The sequence below is a fragment of the Manis pentadactyla genome, chromosome 3, assembly GCF_030020395.1.
Source record: "Manis pentadactyla isolate mManPen7 chromosome 3, mManPen7.hap1, whole genome shotgun sequence".
Taxonomy (NCBI): domain Eukaryota; kingdom Metazoa; phylum Chordata; class Mammalia; order Pholidota; family Manidae; genus Manis; species Manis pentadactyla.
Window position 1 is genome coordinate 105,877,229 of NC_080021.1, and position 12,400 is coordinate 105,889,628.

Below are 12,400 nucleotides of genomic sequence, written 5' to 3' on the forward strand. Positions count from 1 at the left end.
TATTTATTATAGCCTCAGGAAGAGCGACTGGGGGCTGTGGGAGGCCTTCCCGACAGCCATTGCCTCGGTGGCTTTTGATGTCTAATATGATAATAAGCTCGGTGCTATCTCAGCCTAAAAGACTTATTTGAAACCTGTGCTCCTTCCTTTTGGAAAATAACTTGGGCAATACCTGTCAAGAGCAAAGAAGGATCGTAATGTCCCTACTTCTCCCTAATACTTACCAGCTCTTCAGGGAGCAAACATGTAGTTCCCGTTCTAAACCTGGGCACAGCCGCACCCCCCGAGGCGTGCTTTCATCGCTCACCCCCACAGAACGCCCTCCCATACTGCGTATCTCACCAGAACTCAGAGGCAGAGGAAACGCTGATTTCTCATCCTAGAGATGTGTGCTTCTTCACAGCAAGCTTTTTACTTTGAGTTCTCAGTGTAGCTTTCTGTAGTCTTTGGTTCAGAGGAAATTTCAGACTTTAGGAGAACCTGTTACTTTTATTTGCCAATATTTCCGAAAATACTGGTGTCAGGGATTGGAAAAAGTGGCAGTAATATACAGCATATACTTAACTACAATCTCCTTATTTTCCTAGAAAATATTAAAGCTTGGGTGCTTCCCCGTAGAAATGCTTGGCAATGTGTTTGTGTATCTGTGGTGAATTTGACCACTAGACACACTGATGGTACCTACACTGTAATGAAAAGGCCATTGCCTAGCAAGGAAAACAGGGACCCCAGTGCCCACTACCCTTGGCGGATTAGCGTGAGGTGAAATACCCCCACTCTGAGCTATTGACTTGGAACCAGGTGCAAAATGAATTTAGTTATTTTTTTAGTTTATCTGATTCACACCTGGTGAGGTAAGCAGAGTCAGCTTGAAATGATGGCGAACTGGTTCACTCAAGAGAGGACACTTCAGAGAGAAGTCCTGCTGCTGCTTCAGGGAAAGGCTGTTTGGACACAGTTTAAGCCCCTTTAAATGTGGTCTTTAACCAGTGAAATCCTGGCTAAGCTGTCTAACCCTACTTACTTGCTAGATCTTGGTGGTTATTAAAGAGGGTGTATTCATGTATGGTAATATCTCTGTGGGTAAAATTAAATAATTTGTTGAGTGATTGGTAAAATGACACAGCCTGAAATGTTTTAGTTCTGTGTAATTGAGTCACTTCATCTTTCTGATTTTGATCCCTAAATGTAATGTGAGAATAACAGAATACTTGTCCTACCTACATCACAAGGTTATGAAGATCAAACAGGACAATGTATGGAAGGCTCTAGCTAAAGATAGGACTTTGTTTACTGTAATGTAATCTTCTTTGCCGAAGTCATGTCTGTAGCTTTATCTCCTGTCAGTCACTGAGTATTGGAAAGGCTCTCTGTAGTCTCACAACACTGGCCCAGTTTAATCACTATCCGGCACTCATAACCACCCAGGACCACCACAAACCCTTGAGACTTAAAAAAGACTTGTTTAAGCACTAAGGAAAATAGCCAAGAGCTTAAGCTGAAAAGGCCATAGATACTATCCTGTGGTTGGTCATTTTAATAGCAGAAGGAAAGGTGTGTATTCATTGGCTGATGACGGTTATAATAGGCAACTGTGGCAGCACCAAAGCCATGAAGCATAAGGAGAGAGAGAGCCAGGAAAAGCTGGTGTATTAGGGTTCATGAAAGAAACAAAACCAATAGGATATATATATATACACATTCATGTGTAAATTTATTTGTGTATATATATGTGTGTGTGTGTATGTATATAGATTATATGTATCTATATATATGTATATATATAGAGAGACACAGATATATTTATTTATTTATTATAAGAATTGCCTTACAAGATTATGGAGCCAAGAGGTCCCATGACCTGTTTGCAAGCTGGAGAACCAATAAATGTGGAAGTGTAATTCAGTCCAGTTCAAATTTCCCACCTGGCATCCACAGCAGACATTGTTGAGCAGTCACTGCTCTCATTTTACTTAGTCAAGGTGACTGAGTGGCAAGGGAAAGAGTGATCCCAGGGGTGAAGTACTTGCTGTGTGGGAATGTGGAGAGTGTCACCCACAGCCTAGTGGAACAGCATGTGAAAGGGATAAATAGAATTCATTAAATTATCTGATTCTCACCTGGTGAGATAAGCAGAGCTGGTGGGTCAGGTCCAGAAATGTAAGGATCTGGTCCACGTAGAGGTCAAGACAGTGCTCTAGGTTGTTGCTACAAATCCATTAGAATAGGCACAAAAAATGAAATCTACTTGCCACCAGAATTTTATTCAGCCTCTTCAAATGACAATCAGGAAACTGTGGGACAAGAATATGAAATAAGGTGTTAAAGTTCACACAAATAGTCAACCAGGAGTAAACCCCAAGTTTCTCTTTACTCAGTTGGAAACTCAAGACCCATCTCTGTTTGGGGCTATTTTACTGAAAATTGATTCCTGGAGTGGTTGGGCAAAGTAGAGAAAGGAAAAATTTTAGATATTAAGGTTTAAGCCAGTGGATCTTGAGCGAGGGTTTTGTTAATGTACTAGCTTGCTTGGGCTGCTGTAACAAAGTACAAAGACTGGGTGGCTTAATCACAGAAACTTAACTGTCTCACACTTTTGGAGGTTAGAAGTCTGAGGTGTTTAGTTTCTTCTGAGGGCAGTAAGACAGAATCTGTTCCATGCCTCTCCCCTGGCTTCTGGCAGCTAGCTGGCAATTTTTTGTTTGTTTGTTTCTTGGAGTGTAAACATGTCACCCTCGCCTCTGCCTTCACATTCTCTGGGCATTCTTCCTGTGTGCATGTGTGTGTCTTTCTATCCAAATTGGTCCTTTTTTGTGTGAACAAAGTTATAGTGGACTAGGGCTCACTCTAATGACTTCATTTTACTTGGTCATCCGCAAGAACCATATTTCCAAATATAGTCAGTCACATTCTGAAGTACTAGCGGCCGGGACTTCAACATACGAATCTGGGAGATACAATTTAACCCATAATGGTGAGGTTCAGTTTTTCCCAAGTGTCAGGTCTCTGGCTATGGGAGTCTGATTCCAGTCTAACAGCTTTCTTAATGAAGTATGTCTAACATTAGGGTTGATTCTTCAAGAAGTTGTCAATAACAGAACATGCAGATGAATTCAGAAATCATTGTTAATTCTGTTTATTGTACAATGAAGATGTTCAAGGTGCATACAACTGTGCTTAAGAAGGAGAGGGAATGGCCAGGGGGAGGTAAAACCATGCAGCAGAGAATGATTCCTCAGAGACACTTTGGAGCGAGGTTATGCTATGCTGCTGCTAGTTAGAGAAATGGGTAAGGACGACCACAGCTGGACAGCTGGCAGATACCCTTGGACGAGGCTCGTCTATACATAAAGATTAAGGAGATGCCAGGAAACCACCATGTTCTGTGGGACTGGACAGAGCCAGAGGCATGTGAGAAGGGTAAAACTCTGTTGCCTGAGAGCCTTGCTCCCCAAGAAAATTACTCTTAAAGGGAGATCTAAAATACAGTGATTCACATTTAGGTATGAATGACAAGAGTTTAAAGGGGGCTCTGTCTTGAATGATGTGTGATTGTCAAGGCCTTAAATTAGAGGAGTAAAGCTCTAAGGCTAGAAATATGGATAACGCAGTTCTAAATGGCACCTCTTTTATTAGCTAATCAGCCCCAAATTAAAATGCCACAGTGTTCATATATCGTCTACAATTGTCAGTGATCTAAGAATTTGATGACTACATTAGCAATTTTTTAAATTCCAGGAAGATGCAAAGTAGGAGGTTATGAACATATGAGCCTAAACTTGTTTGCCATGCTTGCCTCACCTACATTTGTGCTGGCAATCTCATCTGATTATCCAGAGTTTGTCAGAACAGGACGTGTTATTCAGTCCATATCATAGCCCCCTCTCTTTTCATCTGGCTTGGATGTATAAAGCCCAATTCTGTTTGTTTCCTGGCAATCAGAAAGGAGCTTCTCTTTCTGCCATGGATTTCCTGATGGTGCCAAATAGTGCAGAATCACTGAGAGAAGGGCTTCCCCTATTTCTTTTCAGAAGGGTATTCACCAGCCTTCCCTGTCCCTTGTCTCTGCTCAATCTCCCTTGGTCTTTTGTCTAACTCAGTTGAAGGGAAAGGGTGTAGAAAGTGTAGGTATAAATGTAGATATCGATATCAGTGCAGGCACAGGTGCAGGCAGGATGTAGGTGCAGGTGTAGAATGGAAGAAGCCTTGGCAGAATCTGGCAGGTGAGGATGGCCCGGACTGAATGTCTCATGGATCCTGACGTAACTCGCTGCCATCTCTCAGCAGCTCCGGAGCATGGTTTGGTCGGCCACTGAAGGTGTCTGTCAGACAGCCAACTCCATCACCCCTCAGAGAGCTCATGATACCCTTAAGAAGGCAGGCAGGATTCCTCCCAGGAAGTTAACACAAAATAAGAAAATCCCTGATCTTGCTTTCTCTCCTGCTCAGACAACTGACCTAACAACTTTATAGGACATGTTAGCATGTAGTGGATACAGGCAATAGGACCCCCAGATAATAAATAATTCAGTAAGAAATACATTCCAGAGAAGTTGATGTGATCAGAGAGCTCTTTGATAAACACAACGTCTCCAAACACTCATTATGTTATATTATTATCGCAAAAGCTAATTTATTCTGATTAAAAAATATTCTCCATGAAAAGAATGGCTGGGGGAACTTAAAGTTCTGGGGAGAACAACCCCAGAGTTACATTTAAATAGCTCCTCTAGAGTAAATGCCTTTCTGAATTAATTGTCAGCTCACTGAGTTTCTTTGCCCTGGATCCTGCAGGTGCTGTTATGTACTTTGAGGCCTCACTCTTGCAGAGAATGGCAGGGTAGAGATTCAAGACCAGGTTTTCAGCAGACACCCCCAAGGCATGATATTCCTGTCTGGTTGGGTGAATTCTTTCAGGAGTGTGATGAACTGATCGATAGCTTGCTTGACTGACTGACTGCCTGCCCACACTCTTTCTTTCCTTGAGCTTATAATTATGTTTATTTGATGTGCATAAAAAACTCAAACACCTCAAAAACAAAAAAACAAACCCCCAAAGCTACAATTTCAAACAGTACCCAAAAAAAGAAAATCCTAAAAAGTCAAGTTTCCTTCCACCCTTGACACAGTTTCCTAGTTCTGTTCCCTATAGGCAACTAGCATTGGCAGTTTCTTGTGTGTCTTTCCAAAGATTTACTAAGTAAATGTTAATATTTGTATGTTTCTCTCTGTTTCTCTCCCTCTCTCAGTCACTTACATAATCATACTATACATGTGGTGTTATGCCTTGCTTTTTTCACTAACAATTTTTCTTGGTCATTGTTCTGTCATCTATCCATCTCTCTCTCTCTACCTATCATCAATCTTCTATCTATCTCCAGCCAAAGTATTTATAATGGCTGCATAGTATTCCATTTCATGAATGTACCATCATTTATCTAGTCAGTTTCCTGTTGATGTTTGGGTGGTTTTATCTGTGGCTGAAGTGATTGCTAAGGTGGAGGTGGGGAGCATGTGCAGAGACTGGGCTTTGTTTTGAGGGTAGGTACCTCCTAGATTGTTGGGACAATTGAGGGGCATTTGTGGAGGCTGGGTGGGAAAAGGAAAAGAGTTCCATGAGAGAACAGATGCCCAGTGAGTGACTGGGTGAAGTCTTGCTCTGTGGGATGTGATTCATTTTTTCCTCCACCTTCCCGGGAAGTCCTCAGTAAAATCGGCATCACTGGCAAAAGCTTTTGACCTTCATTCACCCATTCATCACATACACGGCATTCCTTCTGTGTGCTAGTCACTGACCAAGGTGCCGTCTCCCCAGCACAGCAATGCACAAAACACAGTCCCTGCTATCGTGGTGTCTGCATGATACATGTTTTGTCTTCCCTTCAGTAAAGTAAAATTAAAAGCAAATAAATATATAACTCTTCCCTTCAGGAAAGTAAAATTAAAAGCAAATAAATATATAACTTTTCCAAAGACAAAAACAGGCAGGCCTGGAGAGTGACAGCGGGTGTTGGAATTATCTTCCTTGGCAGTGGTGCTGAGCGTTCCCGTCGGCAAGGTGAGTTCACGGTGGGCTCTGAGGCTGCTGGGCAGTATCACCACATCTGGTGTCCTGGGATACCTGTTGGCCTTCCCTCCCCTCCCCTCCACATGCTCGCACAGGCCTGCTGCCAGCTGGGCATCGCCAGCAGATGCTGCCTCTGTAGCCAGGAATGGAGCACCATCTCATTTCAAGGTACAGTGTATGATGGAATTTGTGTCGGAGGCAGAGAGGAAAAGGGGAGCCCTGCAGTAAAAGGATGGTAGCCTAGGGAAAAATGGGGATATTGTACCCTCAGATTAATTCAACATCACTGAATTACCAAATGGCTTCTCATCATTCACTGTTTAGCAGGGGGCAGGGAAAATTATTCATTATTCAGTAGGAACTGAAATGAAAATGCCACACTTTTTAAAACATGCAACAAGGTTACCTACTATGGTAACTGCTTGTGGAGTTTTAATGTGTCTGCAGCACAGCTAATGAACTTGCTCTGAGCTTCGTTGGAGTTCCTATTTGAGATGATTGTCTTGGTAACTGAATGCACCACAGAGAGTGAGAACATCAGAAATGCTATCTGAGGCTACTGTTATCAGTCTGAGCCTTTTTTCAGGACTTTCTCAGCCACCACTGTGAAGGCTGTTCTGTGTCCCTGTCTAGTCCTTTTCAGATGCGTAGGGTGGTCAGGGTTTTCTAGAAGTTCCATGGCCCATAATGTTATATGTGCTGTGGTTTAGAATCCAGACTCTGAAGTCAGAACAGTCTGGGTTCACATTTGCTAGAAGCCATTCACTGTGTGACTTCAGGCATTTAACATCACTGTTTCCTCATCAACATGTTAGAATAATTTTAGTACCTACCTCAGAGAGGTGCCATATAAATCACAGCAGACGCGTTTGTAAAGCCCCTGGTCCACGTAGGCGCTCAATAAACAGAGCTGTTCTCTTCTCATTCTCCTCCTCCTCCTTTGTCACCATCATCATGACTGGCATCATTTTGTTCCCCTTTCTGCCTGTGTGTGTAATTGGTGTGTTGGGATCTGAGGTATTGTGTCCAAACCAGGCAAACACTAAAGGGAGGTGTTGGCACAATGGGTACTATCTTCTAAGGCCCCAAGGAAACAAGCAAATGGGTGACTGAGCTCTGGTTGGTCCAGGCTTCGTGGCAGCCATGTGATTTGGGCCAATCCTTTCGTCTCTCTGGGCTCCACCCTCCTGTTTGGTAGGACAGAGAGATCAAAATTAATGATCCCAGGAGCTGTCTGCTCCAAGGGGAGTGGCATCTAACGGACCACACCTAGCTAAGCTAGGGTGTGTTTGGCAGCAAATAGCAAAGTAAACAACGGACAGTGGCTTAAACAAATGACACAGGCTTAAAAAAATTCCGAATAAATTTTTAGCAAACCAAATCCAACAATGTGTAAAAACCATTATATAGTACAACCAAGCTGGAGTAATTTACTCTTTGCATCCTCTGAATACAGCTCATTCAATAACCCACTTAACATGTATATAGTTTCTTCTTTGACAACATTGGATCTTTCTTGAGAATGCTGGTGGTATCATATATTTTTGTACCTCTCAGAGTTTCTAGTTTAGTATTTTGCAAAATAAGCATCCATTAATTTAACTGAAAAAATTAGAATGAATGCAAAATCCTGGTAATCATCATGGTGCCCAGCATGTTACTGCCAGGTATGTCTCGGGTCTATCAACAATTTGTAAATTGGTAGATTGTTGAGACTTCTTTTTTTAGTCTAATGGTTTGCATATGTAATTCCTCGTGAGCTCTTAACATATCACAAGACTATTATAAAACAGCAATTGACCTTGTGAACAAAAGAGAAGTCACAAACATTATTTATTACTTTGCCAGTCTTAATAAAGACTTGCTGTGCTAATAGTTTCTCATGGAGACAGCTGCTATCAGTTAAGTAAAAACATCATTAAGTTGCAATCACAAGTATCAATAGAAGCAGAAGCAACTCATTTTCTGATTGCTGCCTGGCATTAACTGGTTTAGGGGTATCCATTCCAACAGCTTTCTGTTGTATTGTGTTATTTTATGACTGTTCAATGCATCCACATCTACACACATTAATTGAATATTATAGCTGGGAAGCACTTTTAAGAGCATCTCACCCAACATTTTTCAAACTGTGGCCCAAAGGTCTCTTAGGGGTTTCTGGAAACCTCTTAAAGGACTTTCTGGGTGTTGTAACACAGGACTGGTGTACAGTTCTTTGGGTGAAGTGGGACACTTTGACATGGCTATCTTGATACGAGATTCATCTTGGCTCAATCCGTTTGATGCAGACCTTGTGTCATGGCATGGCTGCACAAAATGATCCTGTAAAATCATAACATCACTGTTCCTCATCATCAATAATGTGTGCAATAGCTATTCTTGATCCTTACTCTACCCTAATCTCTACTCCTGTTCTGGGGATTTTCATTTTCTATTTTATTCACTTATCAATTGTCTGAATTCTTATGCATATTTATTACTTATATTCAGAAAAAATATTAAAGATATTTCTTAGAAGTCTGATTAAACTGGGCTAGGTTCTTAGGAGCATTGCGCTTATCTCCCCAAACCAGCAATATATAGAAATACTATGAAGTGAAAGTGTATATTACCAAAAGTTCTGAGAGAACTGTTAGAAATATAATTGGCAATTTCCTGTGCAGACTGGAGCTGAGAATAAATGGCTAAATATCTCTACACAAAGGGTCTTTAACTCTGATAGATGAATTAAAGAATTTGAGACGTGGACCAGTCAAGGTGTGAGTAAATTCTTAGAGAACTCCTGAGCCTCACTCTGTCTCGGAGCACATCCACCCTTCACCACACCTTCAGCTTCACCCCATCCCTACTGCTCCATCCCAGAATGGTGTTGGCAGCGTGAATGTATCGTATGGGCTTATTGGTTTTTCACATTACTTTGTGTATTAGTTTCCTGTGACTGTTGTAACCAATTACTACATACTTGGAGGCTTAAAACAACAGAAAGGTATTCTTTCACAGTTCTGGTTGCCATAAATCCCACATCAAGGTGTCAACAGGGCTGTGATTCCTCTGAAGGCTTAGGGGGGAATTTCCCCTTGTCCCTCCCAGCTTCTGGGGGCTCCAGTGTTCCCTGGCATGTGACCACTGAACACCAGTCTCTGCCCCTGTGTTCATATGGCCTTTTCCTGTGTGTGTCTTCTCTTCTGTATCTTATAAGGACACCTCTCATTGGAGGTGGGGTCCACCTAGACAATATAGAATCATCTCCTCATCTCAAAGTCCTTAACTATCTGCAGAATCCCCCTTTTTAAATAAGGTAGCATTCAATCTTTTACCCTGTAAGGTAATATTCACAAGCTCTGGGGATTAGGCTGTAGATATGCCTTTTTGAGGCTCCCATTCAACCTACTGCATCGATAATTAAAAAACAAAATGGGTAGTTGTTTTAAAAGCTTAAAAGTTGAAATTTCAGTTTATTGTATTTTCTTCTGAGTCAAAATATTCCTTGGTCAAACATCTGCCAATATGAGAACATGACTCATCTGACTCCGGAGCCCATCTCTCTATCAGCTGGAGCCGCTTACCTATTTTGGGCCTTTCTCCAGCAGCTTAGACTAGAATAAAACTTATACAACTACATATAAGATTGGTAACTCCTACTTCTTGCCTAATAACTTCATTTTTTTCTATGAGGAAATGAAGGCCCAGAGGTTGGAAAGAACACCATTTTTGAGTGCTAAAGGCTGCAAACTTTGTTCCATTGTCACCAATCACCAGTTCTGGGACTGCAGTTACATCACCTAATTTCATTGCTCTTTAATCTCTTCATTGATAAAGAGATGCTAATAATGGTTATGCCTCTCATTGGAATTGTTATGAGTAACAAAATGCTTTAAAAGTAGGTATAACATTCTATCTATGATATTATGAGGATTTCTCAACATATATTTGAAATCACCCTGGAAATGTGTTTATGCCTTGACATTAAAAGTGAACAGGGAAGACAGGTAATTACGAACTCTTGAGCTAGAAGAGACTTACTCTTCCATTATAACCTGCAGCCACCTGGGGAGCTATTGAGAACACAAACACAAATTATAATAATTTAAAGGTTCAGAAAGGGAAGTAAGGAAGAAGCTATGAATATTAGGGCCCATTTAGAGCAGAGGTGGCAGATTCACAAGCCTAAAGAGGCCAGGCAGGTAATAGAAACAAAGCAGGTTAAGCATGAGAAAAATGGAGACAGACACATAATGGAAAATGGTAATGGAGATAATGGTTGGGGAACAATAAGTAGTGAGGACTGTAGACAACTGGGAACTGGGGAGCAGTACTTGGTTCCGTCTCAGGGAAACTGTTCATCTTTAGTTGTCTGCTGGTTGTTGCCACTGAGCAAGCTAGATCTTCCAAGGAGGAAATCTGGATTTTTACATGAGCTATTCTTGTATCAATAGGTGGGTAAGCCAGCCTATGTTGTAATAATAAACAGCTCTCAAATCCCAGTGGTTTAACAATGGTTTATTTCTGCCTCATGTGACCTCTGGGAGTCTGACAACTCTTTAGTGCAACTTCCCGCTGTGCATCAACCCAGCATCCACGCTCTGGCATCTCAACACCAGGCCTCCGTGTTCCCAGTGGCCAAGTGTTACGGGCTGAATTGCATCCCCCAAATATATATATGTTGGAGGCTTAAACCCTAGTAGCAGAAAATGTGACCTTATTTAGAGATTCAGTATATATGAGCTAATCATGTTTAAATGAGGTCATCAAGTGGACCCTAAAGAACGACCAGAAGCAAGGAGAGAGCCCTGGATGGGTCCTTCCCTAGTGCCAGAGGGGGAATGACCCAGCCAACACTTTGGTCTCAAGGTGAGACAATGATTTCTGTTGTTGGAGTCATTCAGTTTGGGGTACTTTGTTACAGCAGCCCTAGGAAATGAATACCCTGAGAAACATAAGAGTAGGGAACACGCATAGGGGCTTTTCCCTGCCTCAGCCTCAAAGACACATGTCATTTCTGCTCACAGTCCATTGGCCAGATGCCGTCATATGGCCCCACTGACTGCTATGGGGCTGGAAAATATGTCCAGGAGAGGTTAAGTAGATGTTGGTAAGCACTAGTAATACCTATTTTCTACTCCTAATTTTAGAGTGTTAGCATCTAATATAGTTTGAAAAAAAGAAAACAAGACTGAACAAGCCTACATCGAATGAGCCAAACAAACCCTCCTTTGCTCTGGGGTCTCACCAGTGGGTTCTGGACTGGGACCTGTAGGCAGTGCTGGACTGTTCATGGGTTAAGATTTTTGCTTCTGAAGGGATGTGGGTTTTGGTTATGGGCAGGCATCAGCACAACTGGAGCATGACACCTTTGGTATCAAACGGAGGTCTGAGCTTAGAAAAAGGATTCCAGAACATGAGACAGTGCAGATGGAGGTCTTGGAAAGCGGAGGATGCAAAGACCACCACCCACTGATGGTTTTTGGCTGGAGCCAATTTTTTTTCTGTCCTATGTCCTGTGTCCTCTTTTGCTTCCTTCCTTAACAGGTACTCCATTCTCTCCAAGAACCAGACCAGTCCTACCTAGTTCACTAAATTACAGGTGAAGTTGGTTTATGCAGATAACCTGGGGAAGCTACCTACTATTCATGGCATTATTTCTGAAAACATACAATCTAAATTTCAAATCACTGGCTTAGAAAATAAGTTTTACAAAACAGCTCATGGGTGAATTTGGGAATGTGGGTGTATGAGCATGTACGTATTTACAACCTTGATTTATGCTCAACCTAGCAACAACATTTTAAAATTATTGGTGTGCAATATACTTTATTCATGTGCATATAATTTAAAAATAATATATCTGGATGCTTTCAACTCAATTTCTCTCAAAATATATATCATATTAACTTGGCTCATGGATCATGCTCAAAATTATTCTTGAAGAACATGCTTGGTTGGTTTCACTGAGCCAATTTTTTTTTTGAGTATTCTAAAAAGCAAGAGAAAGAAATGAGACAAGTTGTATTGTTCATGTACTGCGGCACAAGCTAGAGAAATATAATTGGGCTTCAAGCCAAATTCTGAAGGCAATTGGAGCTGCTTATGTCAATTGGGTATAATGATTCCTCAGCTCCTATTGACAGAAAGAAAAATTGGTAGTGATCTGCTTCCTGATGCTGGGGATTCAGAGAGAATATATGGGCTCCAGATTACGGCAGATGGGTGCGTGCAGAAGCTAGTGATTTGTCATGTGTCAGGAGCAGGGAATCCTCCAGTTTAGAGGAGTCCTTGTCAATCAGTTGCCTTGGGCCATCTGTTCTTCGGCTGGAGGCAGCACCATGCACTCAG